Here is a 25,857-nt window from a genome sequence, read left to right on the forward strand (position 1 = left end):
AGCACATCATCCACACAAAACCATTTGTTTGTCTTCGTATCCACCTCAGAATGTATACCTGGATCCCCATGAGACCAAATGGCCACTCTTAAAATTCCAACACTTTCCATCATCCATACGTACAGAAGTCTTCATAACTTGAATCACTTATTGAGGTTCACAAAATGCATTAACCCCCTTGGGAATTTTTGCCATGTTTTTTAATTCTCATCCATTGTTCAACTTTGACAACTGCAGAGTTAGTTCCACCTCTATCATCATAATATTTTTTTGTTATTTATCACGTTTCTGCATATGGCTTTTCTCGTCAACCTTTGTTGACCATTCCATACTCTGATGAAACTAACCAACCCGGATTTCACTTAATCTAGGATTCAGTCCCTCAATAATTCGAAAAGAGAAAGCCTAGTGGCATCTACCTCAGTAACCCTGTAAGTACACAAAGTTTTGAGAACCTGCACCTCCCATGCAAATTAATCCTGTACATCTGTTGAATGGCACACTTAAGAACTCTTGAAATGTTCTACTATTCCATTACCACTAGTATTGTACAGTGATGTAGTCCTGTGCAAAATAGCACATTTCTCAAGGTACATTTCAATCATGCAATTTGCACTCCATTATCATTAATCATCATACCAAGGGGTACCCGCATTTAAAAACACTTCATAAAAAACATAAGGACCGTGTCAGTATCCAATTTCTTGATAATCTGGACATGTGGCCATTATAAAAAATACGTCCATCAGGGTTATAATGTACTTCCCCGAACATGATGTCAACTGCCACAAATTTCCAAGGCGACTCCAGGCACATAAAACCACTCATTGGTGTTCTTAAAGAATTAAGGGGTAATGCTGTCAGCTGAAAAACACACATCACACTCTCTTACCTATCTTTGCACTTCCACATCAATGCCTGGCGGCCAGTAAACTCTTAAATGTAGCTTTAGTTTTCACTATTGCCAAATGTTCCTCATGACACATGGAAACAATTATCTTCCATACTGAACTGGGAACAACTAATCTGTCCACCCTCTTCACAGATGATTCATTACAAGAAGGCTAGTTTCTCCTTCAACCCCCCCCCCCCCTCACACACACACCACCATAGGTCCTAAATCTCCCAATTCACTTTTCAAAGTCCATCATCTCTTGATGTACTCTAGTATTTTTTTTTTAAAACAACCTTCTCACATTCTTCCTCTCACCCCTCCATCTTCAAGAATCGCAAGTCACTGTCCCAAGCAAATGCAAAATTGACATCCTGCAGTAAATCATTCTGACGTTCTATAATTTGTACTGGTATACGCAACAAACAAATCAGCCACATAATTTCTCTTCCCAGGAATATATAACATTTTGCAAAAAAATCTAGCACTCAATTAAATGCAGGCTAGTCTAGATGGAACATTAATCATTCAGAAATTGGTTAACACTTTTCCTGGAGGTTTATGGTCACATTTAACAGTAATCTACCTTCCCCACATAAATGAACAGAAATGTTCTAGTGCCAGAGCACAGGCCTATGCTTCCCTTTCGATCACCACAAACTTCTCTTCAGCTGGTGATAACGATCTTGACGCATATGCCACAACCACTTCTCCCTTCTCCTTATATTGTGGTAACACAGCACTGAGACCTTTACTACTGGTATCAGTAGTTACCACGCTCACACCTACGGGATCAAAACCTTGCAGAGTTGAAGTAGCACAAATTGCATCCTTACCTTCTTTAAATTCCATATCACACTCTTCACACCACACAAATTTTAAAGTTGACTTCAACAATTGTCAGGTGTAAAAAGTTCTCATAGAATTATTTTTTAACAAATTTTGAGAAACAAAATCTACCAGTCCTAAAAAAGGACTTAATCTCCTTTTTGTTTCACAGACAGGCGGCCTCTCTAATAGCTCCTAACAATTTAGTCTTCAGTAGAATACCCCTGGAGCTTATTTCATGGCCTAAATAAGTCATGCGTGTTTTGGAGAAATTGCATTTTGAGTACTCGACTGTTAAACTATACTGGTCTAACAAACTTAGCACTTCCTTACGTTAGATCGGGACCATCCTTATTTCTTCACATACCAGAATATCACCCTGAAAAATTAAAATGCTGTTCATCTTATCAAAAATATTAAACATTAGAACACTGGAATGTTGAGCACTCCATTAAAGACCATGGAATGCTACAGGCTTATAATGGCTGACAGAAGTTCGGAACATCAAACAATCCAATGTTTAATCACAGCACAGCTGTTGCTGTGAACAAAGGCCTCAGAGAATTTCTACCCATCTCTGGCTCGTGAGGCTTTTGTTTTTACAAACAAATGAGAACATTCTGCCCTGGGGGGGGGGGGGGTGCGAGGGGGGGGTTGTTCCAATAGCCTTAGAGCCCTCCATAGCAGGCTCTACCAGCCATTAAAGGTCTGTTTCCTTGTTAAAGGCCATTGCCTTGGGCTCTGGTCTTGAACGCTGGAGCGAGCCTTTAATGGCCGGTAGAGCCTGCTACGTCGGACTCTAAGGCTATATTGGCTGTTGAAATACAGCAGTGACCGACACCAAACCAAATGGCATTCTTTTATATTGATAACAACCCACATGTACTTGTACTGTCTTCACTGAAAGGAATCGGATGATACGCAGTAGATCAGTCTACAGAATACTTCTGTACCCCTGGTTTTGGTTAACATGTCATTGGTTGTAGGAAAAGCGAAATGATCAAATATAATATTGCCATTATGATAGCGAAGATCAACACATATCCAGATCTTCCCATTAGCTTTCCTGGCCACCACCAATGGAGCAAACCACTTCAATGATTCAATATGTTCTATAATCCCATTATTAACCAGGCGTGATCATTCAATTTCCTCTCACAGACAGGACATGTTTCTTTATTTGTGAACTTTAGGAACAGCATTCTCCTTCAGCACAGTTGTATGCTCATACCCATCTAATTTCCCTATACCTCCACTAAATACACTGGGAAATTCCTCACACATAGTTTCCTACCACTTCTCTATCACCAAGCATTAAAACGTGTTCCTCACTGTCAGGATCTAAGACAATGTTAAGACTTCTTTGATCCTTCCATCCTAACACTGAAGGACCTTTTTTGGCAACATACAACTTGGCAAGAGACTTCCTGTTTTTAAATTGGAAGATAAGACTCCTGTAACCTAACATATTGTACCAATTTAGACGTATTGTAATGTAGGCTTATTGGATTGTTAATGAGCTGTAATAGAATTCTAACTGACAGTGTTCCATGTTTTTTCATTGGTTGCTTGTACTATTGTTTAAACTGAGAGGAAGTGTCAGATTGAAGATTCCTGTTCTGTGGGAGCTTCATTAAACTCTGTCTTTCAGCTTCATTATGCGAAGTTTTTGTTCCGTCCGATTGAGCCTGCGAGCAAGGAAGACGCTCAGCAAGGACGCAGAGACTGTTGCACCCTTCTCCCAGCTCTCGGCCCCCGGCTCCCGGCCCCTTGCAGCCGGTTCACGCTTCTCAGATTTTTGTCCTTGGCCTTCTGGCTCCTGGAGGAGCGCTGAGTGGCTAAGGTGTGTGGAGTCAAAGCTGTTCGTTTCAAGGGGCAGCGTGCGGTGGTGTGCGGCGCAGAGAGGAGCTGAGAACAGGAGCCACCGTGAGCTGTTGTGACATGGTGAAGGAGAAGGAAGGCTTGCTGAGCTGCTTAGAATTGTTTACCCACTGCACGGAATCTACTAACGTGAGTGCAGACTCGCGGACTGTGCACCTGCAGACTTGCCACAGACCTGCCTGATTGCTGACTGAAGCAAGTGCAGAGGAGTGAGGAGTGGAGCGGGCCTGGGTCGCCTTAACTTTTGCCCCATCCGATTATTTTGCCCTCCTTGCCCCGATTTGGAGCGCTAAAGCTAAAGCTGCTGCAAGTAGTGCAGCATAGGATCACCAGGACCAACAGCGACATCAGCCCCAGTCTATCGGACCCCTCACAGGTCCCTTGTAGTGGGGGGGAGAGGGGTGTGAGAAGTTGGGGAGCTCATGCTGTTTTATGGATACCTGTGCCCACCGTTGCACTGACCAGTGCTGCAATTGCTCTCTGCTACCTTGTGGAGCCGACACCGCCAGTGAAAGATCGCGGACCCCCGGGACTTCATTCCCGGCACCACTTGCTGCGCACACGCCGCCGACGCAGCAACCAAGCGCCAGGAGGCGCACAAAAGGACTCTCTGGCTCCCGTCCTGCAGTACGCGCGCTGGCAGCGCTGGGCGAAGACCAAGCCTAGGGCGGGCCCGTCTGAGACCGGGCCGGGTCCCCCCTCTAACGCCAACTTCATCACAAGGTCAGTTTGTGAAACATTCAAACCCTTGAGTATAGTGTCACAGTTACTGTGGGGGCTTCATCATTGATGTCTAAACGCGAGGGGAAGAGGATTGACATACTTACTGGTAGTAGTGTGATGGCGACCCCAGATCAATTCATATTAAGTCTGTTCTGGAAAAAGAAATAGCTATAACAGAGCGACGCCTATCCCTGGATCCGCAACAAACCAAAAGATCCTCCCTAGGTACAATTGCTACAGCCTGTTCTGCAGTTCATTCTGCTGCTAACCTTAATACTCATATGCTTATCGATGAGGAGAACGTTCTTGTGACACCCCCAATTGGGCCACTGAAGGATGCCGCAAAATCACTTGGAGCTGCAACCAAAACTGCTTCTATTGTGCCCCCACGAACGTCGGCCAGATCTATTGCTAAAAATAAAAACTGAACAAACCAATCGACCCTCGACCCAGCAGCAAAAAGTAAAAGGGGAGGAGGGCCACAGAGGCCAGTGACCGCTAAAGCGCCAAGGATTAATAAAAATGGAAGCCGATTTCAAGCTGATGAGTGCAATGTACAAGATAGCACTGATACTTCCCGCCCGGACTTTAACTTCTCTTCTATGGGTGGCCTGGGCCCGAGCTCAAGTGAGGAAATGTGGAGAAGACTGGAAAATCTATTAGAAACCTTACTGACCCCGATTACCTATAGACGGAGCCAAATTGAGGAACGCCTAATAAACACTGAATTTCAGGTTAAGACAGGTTTCTGTGCTCAAGAGGCCCTCCTTGCCCAATCGAAATCTGTAGCTGTGAACATATCTCGTAATACGGGGAAAAAGGTCCCAGACTCGGCTACAGCCAAACCAAAGCCTCTGTGTTTAGAAGCAACGAAACATCCAGTCCCTAGGGCGCCTTCAACCGCAGTTTCTGCACCACGTAAGGAAATAATTCTGTTGCATGAGAAAGACGCCCATGTAGGGAATTTATCAGGAGAATATGCACAATCGATTAGGAGTACTCCGGGCGAAGTTAAAGCGCCAACAGCAACAGCTCCGAATAAAAAACAATAACTGTAAAAATTCTTCCTTGGATAGACAAGCTAGCATAGCTACAGGCCCACAGGGGATCAGGTTTCTGGAACATAATGCTGTGAAATCGAACCGTACTGTTTTTAACCTTCCCCTGGCAGCTGCACCCTTAGTGGTTGTGTTGACAAACGTTCCACCCTTACAGGCAGCACAGATTGAAACCACTGAACAATTAATATTTAAAGCGCTGCATTGGTTTAGCACTCGTCTCAAAGACGCTGGGATATGGGAGGAAGGTGTTGATCAGCATATGATTATGGCTAGACTAATACCGTGGATAGGGCCCTCTAGGAAAGAATGGAATGGTGATTGTATTGTTGTAATTTTAACAATGTACACATAACAAGGTTTTTGCTAGAGAATCTGGGAGGGATGTCGGGAAGACAATCTGATAAGTGTGCATATTACCATTAGGGTACATTTACAAACCGGGCCCCCGTTTCCCCAGTGTAATGGAACTTCAAGGGATGGATAGGCAAAAATGGGCTACCCATGGACGAACACTAAGTTCAAAAGGGGTCCCTTTGTCTTACAGACTTGCCCCATTATCTGACTTAGACCAATGTGACTGACTATCCTCATGCACATTGAATCTGGCAGGGCACTCTGATAGCTGTGCAATCTCAACCATCGCTCTTGTGGAGTGGTGTGGCTCACTGGTTAGAGGCGACAGACCCGGAAGCAGAGGACGGCCCGGGACCAGGGTTCAATTCTTGACGCGGCAGGGTCGTGAACCAGGGTCAGCGGACTCGATAATTCTCGTTTGAGCCTACTCTAACCAGGGATCACACTCGGCAACACTGGGCATTAGATTGCCTCATCTCCACAACGGCCCCCCACAAACGCCGGGGATGCCTGGTTTCACCTAGGAGATACCCAGGAGGGAAAATCTCACAGGGAAAGCCAGGACGGGTTCCCCAGCGGTCTATAGCGCCAGGACGCCTCCGGGTAGCAGTGCGCTTTACAAGACACACACATTTACATTTAAAAAGGACTTGCACCAAATGGAGGTTAAGTGTCAAGATTACATTGGGCTCCCACTAACTACCACAAACTCCCAGGGTATATAACCAATACAGATCTCCTTGGTATCTTGGAATATTGCTGGGTTATTATCTAAAACAATGTCTCCCGAATGGTAAAGTTTTATTGAGGGCCATGATGTTTGTGACTTTCAAAAAACTTGGTCGGTAGATATGATCTACTGTCCAAGATACTTGGCCTTTGGTAAAGCAGCAATTGCAAATCCCAGGGGGAGACCTAGCGGGGGATTGTTAACCTGGGTTAAACAACAGTCAACGATCGAAATAGAGGAACTATCAATAGATAGCCCAGACATTCTTGCTAATAAGATCAGCTTAGAGGGAGATCCAGATTTCATATTACTTAATGTGTATGCAAGAGGGATTGCGGGTGGGAAAGCCTCTCCAACTATTGCCCTCCTGGACACTTTTATAGGTGATCTGGTTGGTTTAAATATCTTGGTTATTGCAGATGACCTAAACTGCACATTTGAGCCCTTAGGCCCAGATGACCATAGCGTCAGTATGGAAGAAGATCAGAACTGGCGGATACCGTCGTTATCGCTGCCACCTATCAATAAATGGACTGAGGCAGCGCTGCAGCTATAAAGTTTATCCCTGGGGAGGGGGTTAAGGGCTGCTAACTGGAGATCTTCCTCAGATACAGAACGTATTAATACCTTTTCTTTTTTTAAATATTTTTATTTAAACAAACAACAGACCATATGCCATTGTGCAATTAATCCCACATTACAAGGCTTATTCATCAGTACATTGATCAATAGTTGCAAGCAGTGTATACATTTACACATTCTGCGCATTTTCTCTGTTCCTCCGCAATTCTAATTCTACTATTGGGGATACACACATCTCTCCTCTGTACCTGTCCCATTTCTTTGGACACACCTCTTTTTCAGCTATCATACATTTATCAAGCTCCTTCCTCCATATTGCTACTTCAGGTGGCCGCACTCCCCCCCCCCCCCCCCCCCCCCCCCTCCCCCCCCCCCCCCCCCCCCATCCCCTAGCAATTTCACTCTTAAATAATGTGAAGCCCAGCGTTGCAACCTGTCTTTGTCTCCGTAAGGTCCGTCGCCTCCCATATATTTAATAGGCCCAGTCGTGGCGTCAGGGCAATTATCTGTTCAAGGGCAGATTGCATGTGTGTTGTAATTCTGTGCCACCCACTTTGTACCATCGGGCATTCCCAAATCATATGGTAAAAACTAGCCGACTGCTTACAGCCCTTGAAACACAAATCGTCTGGCCGAGACCCAATCTTTGCTAGGGTAATCCCAGTCAAATATGAACGGTGTAGAATTCTTAGTTGAATGAGTCGATACTGTAAGTGTTATGGCAGCCTCTCTAGGGGACATTAACGCTTGTATCCAATCCTCCTCTTCAACCTCCCCAAGATCTCTTTCCCATTTCTCAAGTTATGCGAAGGAGTCTGGCATGTTATTGCTAAGCTTCCTATATGTGAAGGAGATCGCCTTGGTGCACAGCTGTCCAACCAGCAGTCGGTCCTCCAAAGGGGAGGATTTCGGTATATCTGCACAGTCGGGGAACGCTGCCATCAGAATACCTTTTCTAATGGGACTAGGGGTAGTAGAATTGATTACATCCTACTCAGTTTGGAGCTGTGGCCCAGATCTGTAGATATGCAGGTTTACAACAGACCGGAAAGTGACCACGACCCTCTCGTATTAACTTTAGTTAGGAAGGATATGGACCACACTAAGGCTGCACTGGAAACTGATATAGGATATGTAATCATGACTCAAGATTCCCGACGGCTGAAATGGGCCGTAATCTCTGAAGACGAGGGTGCTCTAAAGCAGATTAGGTTGACAACCTTATTACGCTTTGGCTCTAGAGATATCCAGGATAACCCTCCCCCAGACCCCATGAAGGTACATGAGGAGTTATTTGCCAAATTAAAGTCCCTGTTCACAAAAAGTAGAAGACCTCTTAGGCACACCATAAAGAAAAAAATCGGCCAAATGGTATGATGAGGCATGTGGAGCTGCATTTAAGCATCTCTCGAACACAATCAAAATAGGAGTATCCCATGAGGTCAAAATTGCAAGGGCAAATTACAAAAAAGCCCAAATGCAGGCAAAGAAGGCCTTTGACGAGGATAGATGGGTGAGCCTATCCAATGCAAGTAAGGGGAAGAACTGGACCAAGGTATGGAAAATAGTAAAGTGGGGCAGTGGTGTGACTGACATTACACCAGCAAACAATGTATCTCCAGAACTTTGGGTGGAGCACTATCAAGCTCAATTTGCCTCCCCAAACAGTAATGTAATAGTTTACCCTGACTTTATCGGTGAGGTTGTCCTCGCATTCAGCAAAAGGGAGATAGAAAGGGGAGGGCCCCCGGCCCGGATTGTATCCCGGCCAATATTTATAAATTGGACAGGAAGAACTGGACTGAATATATTTTTATCATCATAAATGCTATCGCCAAAGGTGTGTCAATCCCAGATATATGGCATGGGGCTGAAATCATCCCCATATACAAAAAGGGAGATCGTGCTAGCCCACGCAATTACAGGCCGTTAAGCCTAATTGACACTTCAGAAAATTGTGGCTAGACTTGTGCTCTGTAGGGTTAATGAATGGGTAATAGAACAGAATATTCTATCGACCAACCAAGCGGGCTTCAGACCCAACGTCAGCACTATAGACCAAGTTTTTAGATTTATGATGATATATTGGAATACAGTGATTCTTGCAGGGGGGAGACCCTGTATGCAGCCTTTGTCGAATTAAAATCAGCCTTCGATTTAGTGCCACGTCATAAGTTATGGGCCTCGCTAAAGGAAGCAGGGATGCCGCTTGAAATCTTAGGCTTTATTATCAAACTACACGAGGCGAATTACGCCCAGGTAAGGTGGGGACAGCAGGGCAAACTAACTGATCGATTCCCAGTCAACAAGGGAGTGCGGCAAGGGTGTGTCCTTGCCCCTACCCTATTCTCTCTGTTCATAAACAAGGTATTCAGTTATTACACTAATTTTCCAACTGATGCACCAACTCTAGCCGGTTCAAGGGCCCCCTATCTTAATGTTTGCAGACAATACTTTAATCTTATCTAAAACTCAATTGGGTCTGCAACGTGCCCTAGACAGATTTATTGTTTTTTGCAACGACCACGACCTAATAGTAAACGTTGACAAACAAAGTTCATGGTGTTGCATAAACATAAATCTAATAAAGGTAGAGTAGAGTTGAATAAAGCACCTTTGGAACAAACTGATACCTTTACATACTTAGGTGTGACTATGGGTAGGAGGATGAACTGGTCACCACAGTTAGACGTTCTAGTTTTAAAGGCACAACCAGTTAGCGGGTGCCCTATTAAAAGAACACCGTCTTTCAATTACTAAACTGGTGGGGCCAGCAATATCAATTTATAATGGGAAAATACGAGCTTCTATAATATATGGTGCCGAACTTTGGGGGTTCGAAAATGTATCACCCCTAGTTAAGGCACAAAACAAGTTTCTCAGATCATTGACTGCCCTCCCTCAATCCACCCCTTTCAAGCCTCTTATTAGATTTAGGCTGTACTTCCTTTGATGAGGTGGCGAGATTCAGACCCCTAGCTTATTGGAGAAGGCTATGGACCACTCCAGAATTGAAAACTTACGCACAGGCTCTAATGTACATCAGGAATGCTGATTTGTCTTCAAAAATCAAATGGCTCCAGACGCTTAAGTGTAACTTGTTTGACATGGGGCTTAGACATCTGTGGGATGACGCGATAGGGAATACATTTCCCAGTAAAAATGATTACAAAGCGCTATATTGGGATATGATCACTAAGCAGACCCTGTCGATGATGGACAGTAATATTCTCACAGGTATCTTTATGGAATATAAGCTTGTAGTAGAAGCAGAGGCCTACTGGAATCTGATTACAAAACCTGGCGACAGGAAATTATATCACCAATTCAGAGTGGGCACCCTTCCGCTAAGATAGTTTTCGGCAAACTGGAACAATGCTCCAGACACTAACTGTCCCCTGTGTTTATCACAGGAAGAGTCGATCAGTCATGTATTGTTTGTGTGTCCAGAGTACAGTAGCCCCCGTCGCAAGTGGCTTAGGCCGCTTTGCTCTAACTTAGGTACGAGATCGGGTAAGGTAGCACTACGTATCTTGGTAACTAATACCCGACCCGATATTGTCAGTCATAGCCACTGCAAAATTTCTTAGCTGGGCATGGGCACTGCGAAGGAAAAATCTCCCTCCTCCATGAACTATTACTTTAAGACAAGATTGGTCAGCAGTTCCTCCTTCGTAGTTTTCTGATGAAATATTCTATTTGGAAATGTTCTTAAAGTTATTTTATGAAATATTCTCAGGATCTTTCGATAATGCTTCTTTTAAATTTTGCAAGTTTGTATGTTTTTAGGGAGCTACTCTGTTAATGACATTTTTATGATGTATAGTGTCTGTTATGATTGAAAGATTATAGACTAAAGATTGATTGATTGATGGATTGATGAGCTGTAATAGAATTCTAACTGACAGTGTTCCATGTTTTTTCAATGGTTGCATTTACTATTGTTTAAACTGAGAGGAGATTTTAAAGTGTCAGATTGAAGATTGCTGTTCTGTGGGTGCTTCATTAAACTCTGTCTTTTAGCTTCATTATGCGAAGTTATTCTATGAACAACTATCACACATATCAATGGTTTCCCCTGTAACACTTTCCGGAGCAATCAGAATAATTCAAATTAGGACTCAATTTGCTCTCAAGATGTTATTTTCACACACTTGCATTCACAATATTATATGGGAATTCAGAATCTGCTGCAATATGAATTCCTACCCCATCAATCTCCATAAAACATATTGGTTTATTTTTATTACTCGTACCAGAAATGTTTTAAACTATTTAGTCCTGAACACTCAATGTCACAGAATAATCAGTTTCTTCTCCTTCACTATAAGTATCTGCTGCCTTTTCAGCAATGCATTTTACGCTCCCAACCTTACCCAACTTTAATATACACGTGTGCAAAAAGTCCCACTTCAACGCACAGGCTGCATTTTTGATTCAAAGCAGGACAATTCTTGCTATTAACTAGATGGCTAGCACTATCACACTTAAAGCATTTAACATAATTACTCTGCGACGTCTTATTGGATTTAATCACTCCTTCAGTGGGATTATGCATCATAACTTTGGCAACAACTTCACACTCAACATCTGCACTATTTTCCTTATGTGCTTTTGGCACACCTTCATGACAACTTCGCCTTTCTTACAATAGACTAACATCCTTCAAATTTGCCTCATCATTCACCCAAAGCCTTTCCTGGCTGGCTCACTGGCATGTATTTCCACTTGGTCTCTAATTAATTCCTCTTGTAATACACCAAATTTGCAATCAAGAGCCAATTTCCTCAAAGGCGCTATAGGTTCATAAATAGATTGTTTTTTCCTGTTTCCTGTGGAAAAAATTAGAACCTTATAACGCGTAATACCAATATACACTTTTGCCAACAAATATGTATCCAACTGACCAATAACCTCATTAACAACATTGACAGCCCCCATGTTATCATCCTTACACAACTGGTTATGAATCCTACGACATTCCGGACTCAATGAATATAACAATAGACTATTTTTCCTTCTGCAGTTAATGTTCCACTGTGGTCATTTGTGGGAATATAATTCAAAAAATATTCTTTCCACCAGCAGCCAGCAGCCAAGGCACTGGTGGAACTCCAGGAACACATCAAAACTCTTTACATAGATTCAAAAAAATAATAGGGATAGCCATGTTGGGATGGACTACTTCTAAAGATTAACTCAGTCTGTTCTTCACCACTAACCATGAAGAAACAGACAAACACTCAAGGAAGATTGCAAACACCATAGGAAAAATAAATATCCACTATGATTTTGCCAGGCTGCAGTTAGTAATGTACAGAAAACAATATGGCATGCTCCTCACAAAAGGAAAACTTAGTAGCACAGTCAGCAGGAAGCGCAATCATCCACTTACATTAAGGAATGGATAGAACAGAGCTCATAGCAATTACATTACACTCAACGCGTACGCAAGGTGCTCTTCAAGTTTCAAAACGCAGATGCCTCACAATAGCCACTCCAATGCACTTCGAGGAGAATGAGCACTATTTTTAAAGCTGCCTTTCCATTGGTAGCTAGCAGCAGTCATGTGCGCAGTAAGACACTCTGAAGGTTTTTATGCATGCATGCACCACCTAGTAAATGTAAATGTGTGTAAATGTGCTTCGATTTATATAGCGCGCTTTAACCCAGGGGTCTCAAGGCGCTTGCTTAGGGAACCCGTCCTGGTATTCCCCTGTGAGATACCCCGGCTGGGTATCCACAAGGTGAGGGGCCGTAGTGGAGATTAAGCAAGCTATTGCCCAGAGTCGCAGAGTGTGACCCCGTGAGTCGAGTAGGCACCGCAGCGAGAATTGTCGACTCCGTGGAATTTTGAGCCCGAGACCCGCCGAGGCGGGGAATCGAACCCTGGTCCACGGCCGATCTCAGCTGCCGGGTCTGCCGCCTCTAACCACTGAGCCACGCTTCTCCACCTAGTACTATACTCTCCTCAAGTGCGAGCTGCGTTTTTCAGAGCCATCAGTCCTTCAGTGGCTCACAGGATCACTCAATGCGTCATAAATCCGTGGTGCCAGAGACAAAGTAGCCAAACCATAGAGCTCAACAAAAACGCGGTACCAACATGGAAGAGCGGCGAGTGCCAACACAAAAGCATAAATTCCAGGAAGTGGCCAAAACTTGCACACAAGGGTAATCTGCCGAGTTAGGATAGTCGCCACCAATGTATAGTAAACACCGGGATGTCTGAAAGTAAGTTTATTGCGCTTAGGCAGATTACAGAGCTCTAATTCCTTCCAGCTCAACATCCAACCACAGATATGCCCCACATTCCTAACCTAATTTTAATAGCATTCCCCCCATGAACTGTCCCACTATGACACACTAACATTGCATGACACAGTCAAGATTAGACACACTACAATTACACTTTTTGAAAGTTGCCATTTTCCAGCCCAAACCAAAAGGGGCATTTCTGCCAGCGTCACCAGACTGCTGATGGATGTGGTGAGATATGGATTGCTCCCAGACAGTGGTCAAAGGGATTGGGTGTGGGAGGTATTTTCTTTCTGGAGCAGGATGGTCTGGGGCTTGTGCCTAGCCTCCTCCTGAGCGTCAAAGGATGCCTATCCTGTCATTAGCAGATATACCTCATACCTAGGCCTGCCTCCAGTCTTGCTACTCAGTTTGCTTCCTAACCCAGTGGGAGGCGAGTACTGCCCTAAAACTGGTTTGAAGTGAACAGAAAGGAAGGATTGCCCGCTATAATACCACACCTCAGGGTGGGCACAGCGAGCTCGGACCAGGTTCTGCCATGTTGGATTTAGGTAGAGAAGGGCACTGTGAGATAGTTTAAAGTAAAACACACCGGAAGTGCTGCAAAAGTGGTAACCTGGTAACTTTTATTCCATTGGTTAGGGTGTGGGCAGAAATTTCCCCCAACCACAGGCTGGCGCTGGGCAAAAATGTGGCATCCCCAGTACACTCCTGGGAAAACACCTGGACCTGTGAAAAATCATAAGAAAGACTGCCCTTCTGTCTAAAGAACCTGAAGGAAGACTGGACCTGCTTGCCTTGAACACACAAACACAGAAGTGACTCCAAGGGTCAGTTAGCCAACTTCTTGTTTGACCTACAGGGACACAACAAGCATCCCTTATCCTGCAACTACAAAGCTGACCAGTACCAACTGCCCTGGAGTCCTAACCCCCAAGTGGTGGCCCCATGTCCTTGACCCTTGGCTAGGGGCAGAGAGGACTCCTCCTGTCCCCAATTGGCAAGAAGTGGGACTTGGCAACTTTTTGCTAACTTTCTGCCTGGAGAACTGCCCGAGATAGGCATCGCCATCAAAGCCAACTGTCAAATCGCCAGTTGTTCTCAGCTTGCTCCGCTCAAAGAGATCGGACTTCCAGAAATGTTTCGAAGTATGAAAGTACGGGGCTTCATCGGGTCTGACACAGAGCAGCGACCCTTCAATGTCGAGGTCTTACTGGGCACAAAGTTTGCCGACACAGAGCTTTCCCCACCATCATCAACAACCATATTGGGATTCTACTTTTCTGCCACCAGTTGTCATTGAGCCCTGCTTTGAATCCAACGTGTAGCTTGCTCCACCGACGTTTTGTCACTGACCACTTTTTCTCCATAAACATTTTTAAGGCTGAAGGTAAAATTTGCACTAGACTAATCAATATCTATAATGTGGTTTACTCCTTGTTATGTCATTTTACTTATTGAAATATTCTCTAGTTTTCTACCTTGGTTTGGAATGTTTCTTGTGTTGGATTTTCATTGTATTACTGTTGGAGTACAGCATAACTACTTTACACATTTGCTTCCAAGTTAAGCCTGGTTGCTTTGTGCCAAGCTACCAGATTGATACGCTCAGGTTTATTTAGTGACATTAGTGATTCACCCGGACAAGAATTGTGGTTATTTTCTGTGGCGAGGTCTTACACCCCCTCAACTATAACTTCCATTTCTTACAATAACATTTTAAGTTGTGTGGATTGCTTATGAGAAGGCAGTTGGAGCCTTTGACTTCAGAGAGTGACAAAGTACACGCACCGCATCACAATGCCAATATCGCACACTGTGACCTAATTTGCTTCCATTTTCGTTGGTTGGAGATGGCTAGATGTGGTATGTGGAAATATGGTCCAGGTATAGGAAAAATATAAGTAAATTACTTGTAAACAGAAGGAAATATGACTGGCGGGATGTTGGAGAGAGAAAAGGGTGAAGAAATGTATTCCTAGCATGTCTTTTTGAAGGGAAAGTGTTGGAAATAAAAGGGAAAGTAGGCCAAGTTGTATTAGTAACAAACCAAAGAACTTTATTGTGAATGAGAAGTTATTATTCACTGATGTTATTTACAAAAGTATACAATGCAATATCCTTACTGTAGTAATTTTTAGTCTAGCTGCATATAACATGGCTGTTGTGTAAATTAGGTTTTGGTATTTCTCAAGGATGTATTACGTTCAATTATTAGTATTAGATGGAGGAAGGGAAATGCCTATGTTGTAGAGTTGAGTTTGGTAGAAAGCTATGATGTCTGGCATGAGAATAATGTTCCAGGTTCTGATTTGCCTATGGGAAAGCAGTTGGAGTATTTGCTTTAAGGGTGTGGCGTAAAGATAATATTAAAACTAGTCTTAGCCAGGGCAGGGGTTACTACAACATGCTACCTGAGCTGCAAAAGACTCTCAAACATCTAGAAAAACTCTGAACTAGTAGCATTGAGTCAACTCAAAAGACAAAAAGCTACATTAAGCCATAGAGGAAAACAGTCACCCAAATGAGAAGCAAAACGTGTCTGCTGCTGCCAAGCAACAGCAGTTGTCTTGACCTGAAAGCGAACAATCAATGGAAACACTGTAGGCCCTCCATATTCTTAACAGGTGAAGCTCTGAGTGGGAATTCACAGGGTCTGGTTCAAAACCGTTTCAAAGAAGTTGGCACCAGTGTTCCAGTCTGGTGCATAGTAAATTAGAATGTGGCAAGGCTGCTCCAAATAACAATGACTTACTAGGTAATGGTTTCTTCCCAATATATGGGACACCAAAGAATCAACACAAACAGCAGGTTTCAAAGTGACAGAAGCAGAAATTTCAGGAGGTAACTTGAAATATCACCTACGTGAGAATGGAGTCAGAACTTGCATATTCTCTCATTCATCCACCTATACATTCCTCTCAGTGACCTAAACACCAGCTCTATATATCTTTCTATAACCTACACCACTCATGCCTCAACTGTACATGTTCTGTGAGAGATGAAAGCTTATACATTTCTGCCCAGCATGATCTGATCGGTCGGAAATTGAAGATTGCACTTAATGCCTTCTATGACAAAAGCTTGCTTTGATGCTACCATGCTGTTCGCGTTCAGTGAGGAAATAAAGTTGCACTGCTGGTGCCCAATTTGTACCTGTAGTGTGCCAGAAATAGCTTATGCTGATGGTACCCTTGCCACACCTGTCCTCTATATGCAAGAGGCTTGCATTGTTTCTGCCAAAGGTGTAACTGTTCTATGAAGAGGTGCATTTCCCCTGCTGTTGTCCCAGCATATTGAGAAAAAAGGCAATTTAGAATGCACTTGCTTAAAATATCCAGGGCAGTAAAAAGCTTTGGTTGGTCCCAGGGCAAAAATAATTGCAGAGACCCTGGTTTCAATCACAGCTACCCAACTTGACCAAACTGCGTGAACCTGGGCAACTACATTTTACCCCTCCGACTTCTTTTAGGTGATCATCAAATTTCAGAGCACCTTGAAATAATTCAGTTCAGGATGTGAATTGTGCAAAAATCTCTCTTGCATATGGTTTAATGCACCATAATGTTGCTCCATCTAGAACAACAATAAATGCCCTGTGTAGGATGCACAAAACAACTGACCTGCCTGTTGGCCCACTATTAGAAATGTCATCAAGGAAGAAGGTGGAAAAGAATGTGATAGCCATCCAGGATCTGAATTGCGCAATGTGTTGTGAAGAAACCTGGCTTCACTTCCAGCTTCCAGTCTTGGCCAAACCTTATGATCGTAGGTGATTAATTTTCTTCCTGTGCCTCTTTTTCTATGATCATTACATTTAACAGCACCTTGAAAAAAAATTGAGTTCCGAATACACACTGTACAACAATCTCTCTTGTGTTTGGTTTAGCAGACCATAATGTTGCTCCACCCATATAAATAAAAACTGAAATAGGAGAAACAAGACAAATGGCTTTCCTCTGGGTCATAACTAACTGTCACAATGGAAAGGATGTGGTTCACTAATTCTTATAATAGCCACTCAGTATACTGATCTAATCAAAAGGTGCTAAAGTGAAACAATCCTAAATACACATTTTTATGTAAAGGTCCATACCTCACCTATAAATAAATTTGCATCCAGTGTCACTTGTAGTAGGGCAGGAGGTTCAGGATGAGCCAAGATCTGTTCTCCTGAGCGTCCATAGTGCTGCTTTTCCAGACATAATGCAACTCAGACTAGGCAGCTTAAAATTGTGGGACCTGGCCACCAACCTCCTCGCTACCACTGTCCTTTTGGCATTGGTGGTGAAGCAGGAGATGCTATGGTGTTGGGCGTGTGGGGTTCGCGCAAGGCATGTGCACTACCGCTAACCACACCCAGTCAGCTGTGAGTGTGGCTTTGTAGCATAGACAGGGCCACTTTCATAGTGCATACTATGATTACAATGATTCGCCTCTGAAACATGCTGTGCGTGCTGACAACATGGCCAACAGCCCGTCGCAGGGCCACTTGAAGGAGGGTGTGGATGAAATAAACCCCATCCTCCCACCACCCCTTCAGGAGCTGGTGAACATGCCCTATATAGAGCAGGACTACTTCACAATATTTGATGCAAGATACCTATACTGCAGGAAAAGATGACTATGTTTAGTGTCAGCTATATTAGAGAACTAAAACATATCAATGGAAAATAGAAGCAGGGTTCCCTGCTCAGCTCTCTTGTTTTTAACCTTGTGATATGGAAGCACCAGTAAATAAAGTGTTACCTCACCCACATCAATAAGGGTCTGACACATTAACTTAGGAAGAACATAAATGTTGACATAAGTGACATAACCTCACCTAAACCAGACAACCAATAACTAGGAGACAGAACAACCAGTGTACGGTAGTACTCTTGTATGCTTCCTAGTGAAGGTACAGAACCCAATGATGAAGCATACCACATTAGATAGGTGAGTAATGAATGTCCTATACAACTACATGGATGTATGGGTATTCCATAAGAGGCTTAGCTTTTTCTTCCAAGTGTTTGGTATTTCTTGTACCTTTAGGTCTATTTATGGAAATAGTGCAACAGTTCTTTAATGCCTCTCACTCATTCACTCTTAAGTGTATTAGCTGCCCGTGTTGTATCAGTTCTGTATGTGTATGTGTGAGAGAATCATGTTTCTGCCAAAGGTTTAACTGCTCTATTTCCCCTGCTGTTGATCCAGTATATTAAAAAACCAAAGCAATTTAAAAATGCACTTGCTTAAAATATCCAGGTCAGTCAAAAGCTTTAGTGGGACCCAGGGAAAAAATAATTGAAACCAGGGTCTCTGAGCCAGGGCCCTGCAATCACAGCTACCCTGCTTGACCAAACTGTGTGAACCTGGGCAACTACATTTTTCCCCTCCGACTCCTTTTCAGTGCTCATCAAATTTCAGAGCACCTTCAAATAATTCAGTTCAGGATGTGAACTGTACAAATATAACCTCTTCCGTGCGTCGGACGGCCTTCTGACGTCACGGTGGGCATGTGTGGAGGACGGCCGGGGGCGGTCCGAACCGCGCACGCTTAGAATTCCTCCCCATCGGTGGGGAATTCAGTCCACAGTGAAGCGGTTAATGCACCATAATGTTGCTCCATCTATAAAACCACTTGTATAGGATGCACAAAACAACTGACTTCCCTGTTGGCCCACTAATAAAATCATCATTAGGGAAGAAGGGGAAAAGAATGTGATAGCAATAGAGAGAGGTGGGGTTTTTAGTTAAGTCAGGAAGAAATGGCGCTCAGGCTATTGTGTGTATTATCTGTGAACCTGTGTAGGTACGGTGCTGCCAGGTCGGGGGAATAACCCGATAACCCCCGGGAGTGTGTGAATCACGAGATCCACACTGTAAACTTGACTTGAGTCTTAAAGTGTTCATATAATTGCAGTGGTCGACACCAGTAGGATTTCGAAAAGTTCTGTATATTGAAGAAACGGCGATCACAAACAAAACCAGCCGACAAGTGATTTGTCACTAGGAAAAGTCCTGTGACTCATCAGGGCTGGAAGGATACAAATCGTTGGGTGAGTGGTGACAAGGGGGTTAGCATGGGGTAGCTAAGTTGTTGTCATAAAAAGGGAAAGGACTGTGATAGCCATTCAGGATCTGAATTGCACAATGTCTTATCAAGAAACTTGGTTTCTATCCCAGCTTCCAGGCTTGACCAAAATGTATGACTATGTGATTACGTTTCTTCCCTGTGCCTCTTTGTTGGACTTGGCCATTTTGGCAGGTTCACCCCTGAACTTTTTGCCATTAATAATGACATGATGTTAGTTGATTTCTGGTCTCTCCGCACTTTAGCACTGTGGCCCAGCCATGTCTTCCCTGGACCGGAAACAAGCTTCCGAGGACTGGTTTCTCACTTTGCCACTGGATTCAAGCAAGCCGGGCTGAAGACGGCTGGAATGCCAGAAACCGGTCCTCGGAAGCTTGTTTCCGGTTCAGGGAAGACATAGCTTGGCAGTTTGTGCTGGACTGTTCCCATGAGGCACAGGGTCAGACTGATTTGCATATAGCCATGTCTGAACTGGGGTGGCAGAGTGGGCTAAAGAACGGTGATGGATTAAACCCAGATCTTTTGACTGGGTGTGAGTGTTTGATTGATTCAGATGCTCCGTCCATCACCACCCCCTTTTGTACCACAGAGGGTTAATGTGTCTGCTGTACATACATTTTAATTTTCAAATTTAAACTTATCAGAAATGCATAGTTAATAAAAACGAATGCATATAAAAAGAGCACAGTTAAAAATGATCATAATAATATAATTAAAAAAGGTATCTTGGGAAGTCATTGAGAGATATCTTAATAGCAGTGCCAACGACAATTTAACACGTAGAACGTAAAGTGCATTTGAAGAGACTTCTTAAAAACTTGTCAACAGAAATATTTTCTCAGTACTAGTACAGGCAGCAAAGTACATGGTGGGCTTGAAATTCATTTAAGTTGTTTTTTGTTTACAACTTTTGACAAATATCTTAATCTTGTATTGCCCTCATTGAAACATGCTATTACAGCACGACAGCAAATTCTCACTCCATGTGAATCAAAGAATTGTAAAGAATGTGTAAACTGTAGAGAATGTGTACCACACAGATGGCAGAATTGCATTTTATATAGATAGCTCGATGGATTACTGATTTTTGTCACAGAGCGCCTGTTGCTACAAACAGTTCATGACTCACAATCCTAATATAGCACAGTGAGCTATGAGCGGGTAAAGAGCTGCATGCAAACAGACGGAATAGGTGGGAACTTTGTTTCATTCCCAGTCTTTTTTTCCTGATGTTGCTAAAAGGGGTTTTGTTGGGTAGAAATACACTCTTATTAGTAAAGCAAACCCCAAACAATGTGTTACGTTTTAAATCCTTAGTTTGTGCTGCTCCAGACCATGCACTCTTAGAATATACAGCCTACCAGTAAGGAGGACATTTCGCTCCTACACCTTGTATAGTCCTCTTTGTCTTATCTAACATGTCCTGTACACTAATTTACACACGTATTTATTCATTGTTTCTGTATACTGCATGTGTGATGTAAAGCGTTGACACCCTACACTGGTAATAGAAGCATAAAACAAATGAAATACGCGAGAGAGAGAGAGGTAAGTCACGGTTAGACAGCTGAAGTGATGAAACCTGGCAAGAAAGTTTTTTGATGGGGCAGGGTATCTATAAACAGCCCCAACCTTATGTGATATGGAACCTCCCCCATGGAGTGCACAGAACTTGCTTGTTGCTCCGGCTGAATTTGCTTCCCTTGCGAAAATTAACAGGAGCTTAGGAGGGTCTTCCTAGGTAGGATAGTCTTAGTCATCTATGTGGTACTTGTGTGCAGGACTTGAATCACATCTTATTTGTCTACTACAACTTTCACTACATCGATATCCAAAACCTTTTTTTCTAAAGTATAACATTGCTACAGCTGAGAAGGCCTGTAACTGTCTTCTGCCCCGCCACCCGAACGAGTTTGCTTAAATTCTTTTAGCTTTTTAAATATATTTTAGAGAAGAACTATGTTGCCCCGTTTAGTAGTTGGCCGCACAGGTTTCCTTCGGAGTAAAATGTAATGAATCTGATAGGTAGTACTTTCGGTTTATTTTTATCAGACGGTTGTAATTGTTAGAGGATACAATGGTATATGTTTTATATTGCCTACGTTATGGTTGCACTTTTAAGGGTTTTTTTAAATTGGTGCTCTTGCCCTTTCATCTCCTCGTATGCTGCTATGAAAACCGTCATGTACAATTGAATATCTGTTAGCCAAGACAATTGTACCTGTTAGGCTTTATGCATGTAAACTGAATAAAAATTGAATTGTTTTAAGGATTTTGGCATTTGTTACCTTGCTTGAGCACTCGCCCTTTTTGTCATCCTTTATGCCGCTAGTTAGTGTGTACTGAAATTTAGATTTCTTTGTATCCTTTTGTATCTTAATTCTTGTTGAACTAAATGTATTGTTATAAATATATATTTAGCATCATTGTAAATGCACAGCTGAAGTCGTTTAAGAATCTAATGGTATACCTTGCTTTGCCCTGCTCTGTTAGCTTTGTGTTTGAAGGGACTCTGAAATTGAATTTGTGCTCACATTGCACCTCCTTGCAATTCACATGTAACTATGAATTTTGTACTATTTTATGAAGAACTGTAATTCCTGATGCTTTGTGTTTTTAGCAGCTTGTTTCCAAGTGTCGGTGATCTGGTAAACTGGAGTTGTTAGTATACGTTTTTTATGTGGAACTCTTCGGAGCTCCAAATCATAATAAAAATAATTGAATTGAGGGGGCGCCAACAAAGACTGTCGCACCAGGCGCCAACAATGCTAAAGACGGCAAGGGGGTGATGTGCCCTGCATTGAATAAGAGCAGCACTCAGGCCCGGTTCTAGCGGGTGGGCCAGGCCCACCCAAACATCAGCCTGGCCCACCCAAACAGGATCCTTGACCCTCGCAGTGAGGGCTTGAAGGCAGGCGCGCAACGCCTTTGGGATCAACGTGCTTCAACCCTCCCCCGCTGTGTGTGTCAGCCCGGGCTGAGGGGCTCACAGACAGTTTAGAGATTATCGAGGCCGCACCCGAGTACTTCACAGGTCTTTACAAGACCATTTACATGTTAATGAGGCTTGGTTTATTTTTTCACCCCTTCATTTCTGCAAGGCGACAAATCTTTTTTTGACAACGGTAACCTTTGGTAACCTTTGCCTACTGTCCTGCTGCGTTGATATTAATTTTCTAAGCACCACAGAAGAAAAGAAGTTTGTTTATTCCTAAGCACCTTTCCTGACCCCTGCAGTGGCTTATCACATCAGGCTGTGACACAAAGTTTGACCAATGGAGTAGGTAAGAGAATGTGTTACTATATTTTTTTCTTTTAAAAATCTGCACAGGCCCAGCAGGACACATACTTCATGTGTGCTTCATTTAAACAGCATTTATCATTATCATGGCCGATAAAGGACAACAATAAGACAATACAAAATGCCCAGATAACGCTGGTGATAATAATCCTGCTGGAGAGCAATCATTTGTCTGTTAGTAGTTTTCAAATGCAGATGAACTGTATTTTATGTGGATAGCTCCAGGGATTTAAGTGGGATGAAAAAACTGGGGGGGTCTCTCAAAGGGGCGTGGCCAAAGTAATTGAGGACGTGGCTTAAAAACAGTACGTTAAAAATCTGTGTTAAGCAGTGTGCGGCCCGACTTGTATTATGCTGTTTCTGTCATTGCATCCAGGTATATGATACAACAAGTAACATCATACCTACAAGTCAGGACTATAGACTTTGTCAATGGTTGTTAGTTGCATAAGATAAATAACAGCAACTATGGCTTGTATATAATATTGCAAAAGCTTCCACTTAAAGCACTGGTGACATCACAACAGTGTTGCTGCTCCTGAGTTTCAAAAAGAGAAGGGAAATCCAGAGAGAAAATGACTCTCTTTAAAGGATTTCCCTTCCCCCTACAACGCTCACCTGGCATGGCGTCATGCCGTAATTTTCCACTTCCGAGTAGTGTGAGCAGGGTACACCGATGTGCCTGCTGTCTCGAAACGGGTCTCTATCGGGCTCTGTTTTGTGCCCTGGCACTTTTTTCCAGACTGCTGTCACCGCAGTTCGGAAAAAAAACGGACTACCTGTGACCAGCGCACAAAACAGAGCCCGATAGAGACCCCCTTAAAAAAGTTGCCAGTGCTTATACCCAGTGAGACCCGGCCTACTTAAAGCCCTGGATAGCTCTGTGGGTTAGTGCCTTTGTCACAGAGATCCTTGTGTTACTTGCAGTTCAGAAGTTACAATCCTAACATAGGACAGTAACCAATGAACTGTCATCAAAGAGCTGCATACAAACATGGATGGTATAGTTAGAAGTTAGCTTTTTTTTGTTTTGTGATATAGTTAGAACTTTCCCAGTCTTTCATTATTCTAATGTTGCTAAATTGAGTATGTTTGGGCTGATATACATTTTTATCAGTAAAGCTGACTCCCATGGAATACTCTTTAAATCCTAAGGTTGTATTTCCTCAGACCAAACCTTCTTAAAATATCCCACCCACCAGTAGGGATGACATGTGATTCATACACCTTGTAATCCTCATTGGCTTATGTGACATTCCCTATAGACTGATTTACATACTTGTATGATTCATTGTCTCTGTATAATGTGCGCGGGAGTAAAGTACTGACACATGCTACACTGATATGAGTAGCACTATGCAACAAATGAAATGCATATGAGAGAGGGGCTATGTAAAGATAAGGGGCACTGTTGGAGGGTGGCAGTGAGGGAATCCGAGGAGGAGGTAGTAGAAGGGTCTATGGAGCGATGAGGGGCACTGGTGGAGGATGGCAGTGAGGGAATCTGAGGAAGAGGTCATGGGGTGGAGGGGGGAGTCAGGGAGAGATGAGGGGCACTGGTGGAGGGTGGCTTTGTGGGAATCCGAGGAGGAGGTCAATAGAGGGAGCCATTGGGAGATGAGGGGCACTGTTGGAAGGTGGGGGTAAAGGTATTTACGGAGACAGAGGTTATTGGTGCGGTGCCAAAAAAGACTCATCAGCGCTGAAGCCGGCGTTTCTGTTTTTGTTATTTAATTAGGAGTCGGTCATAAGGGCTACTGTGGGACATACTTTAAAGTGTGTGCTAATTATATTTACTGCTATATTCAATGTTTTAAGTTTGAAGGTGATTTTACTAATGTTTTTACCGGGAAAAGTGAAAGTGGAGCCTGATGGTGCCTAATATGGGGCTGGGGCCCAAGTTCAGCTGTGAGATAAGGTGCACTGGAGAGGAGTAGTGGGTAATCAAGCCTGTAAGGGAGTGCGCTGCAGAGTCCGGGGTCAGGTGGAGGTAGTAATGAAGAGGGATTCTCCCTGAAGGCTTGCACAGAGGGAGCCCGAGAAGTGTCACTTGCCTGATACTTCCACCTCAGAAACCTCCTCTTCCCATCAAAGGGACATTACATGGAAAAAACACTTTTTGAGAGTGATCACATTTAGAAAGAGATTTGGGAAAGAGTGCATTTTAATGGGCCTTGTAAGACTAAGAAGAGATAAAGGAGGGCTCTGAAGCAGGTCTGCCTAGACATATATGCGACAAATCGAGCCCGCAGTGGCCCACCGGAATGCACCCTTGGCCCACCCAAATAAAAATTCCTGGAACCGGGCCTGGCAGCTCTTGCTGCGGGTGCTCCCCGAAAGGGCCGCCAGGAAATGGAAGCAAGTTAAGATATCAGACAATAAAAACAAATTTATACAGGAGCAAAAACACGCGTTAGTTTCCCACGAGAAATACTTTTTAACAAGTGACAGCTTCCTCACCAATTCAATTAAAAGCTCTGCACATAGATATAGAGTATCTCACATTCACTAGAAAAAATACGATGCCCCGGTGTGTCTTTTCAGTCATCATGAACAGAATCTACAAGAATCGCTGTATATCATCCAACAAATACGAGGAGGTAAGAGACGATCAGCAGCCGCAGAAATGGGAGGATGGGTTGGTGCCTGGAAAGAACAGTCAACTACAAAGCATATCGGTCCAATGCCAAGTACTCCAGGTCCGCGTTACCGGAGTAAACAATTCAAATACCACCCACCCAGCTAAGTTAAGAACACAACCTGCCAACAAATGAGCCTGGACATAAGAGACAAAGAAATACGCACAGCTCTGCAATTTCGAAAGTAACAAATCCAAGCAGTAACAGCATATAAACTGGGCCTCTGCAACCTTAGAGATTAAACTTCGCCGGCAAAAATCAGTCAAGTAGGGAAAATTCCTGCGTAACCTTATGCCCAAACAAACTTGATATCTAAGGCAGGAACGGTGAGCGTCGGCGTGCACCACTTTCATAGAATAGAAACGTTTAATGTTGTGTTCAGAAGCGTCACCCAGTATGCATGTGACAAGCCAGAACTCGAGCTCCACATTAAAAAGGGAGAGGTTTCGCAAACCGTGGTCCAAGGCAATTCTCTGCTTCCGTCAGGTGTGGACATTGCTTTCAAACAGTAAACAAACCTTCGCAACTTTTC

At 43.4% G+C, this 25,857-nt stretch overlaps 1 protein-coding gene across 3 annotated transcripts in view; it reads right to left on the reverse strand.

Annotated features, from left to right (window-relative positions):
* Window positions 1–25,857, reverse strand: part of TRAPPC8 (trafficking protein particle complex subunit 8) — a 1,294,567-nt gene that overhangs the window by 1,268,319 nt on the left and 391 nt on the right. The window lies entirely within an intron of this gene.

The sequence above is a fragment of the Lissotriton vulgaris genome, chromosome 4_1 (genome assembly GCF_964263255.1).
Source record: "Lissotriton vulgaris chromosome 4_1, aLisVul1.2, whole genome shotgun sequence".
Classification (NCBI taxonomy): Eukaryota; Metazoa; Chordata; class Amphibia; order Caudata; family Salamandridae; genus Lissotriton; species Lissotriton vulgaris.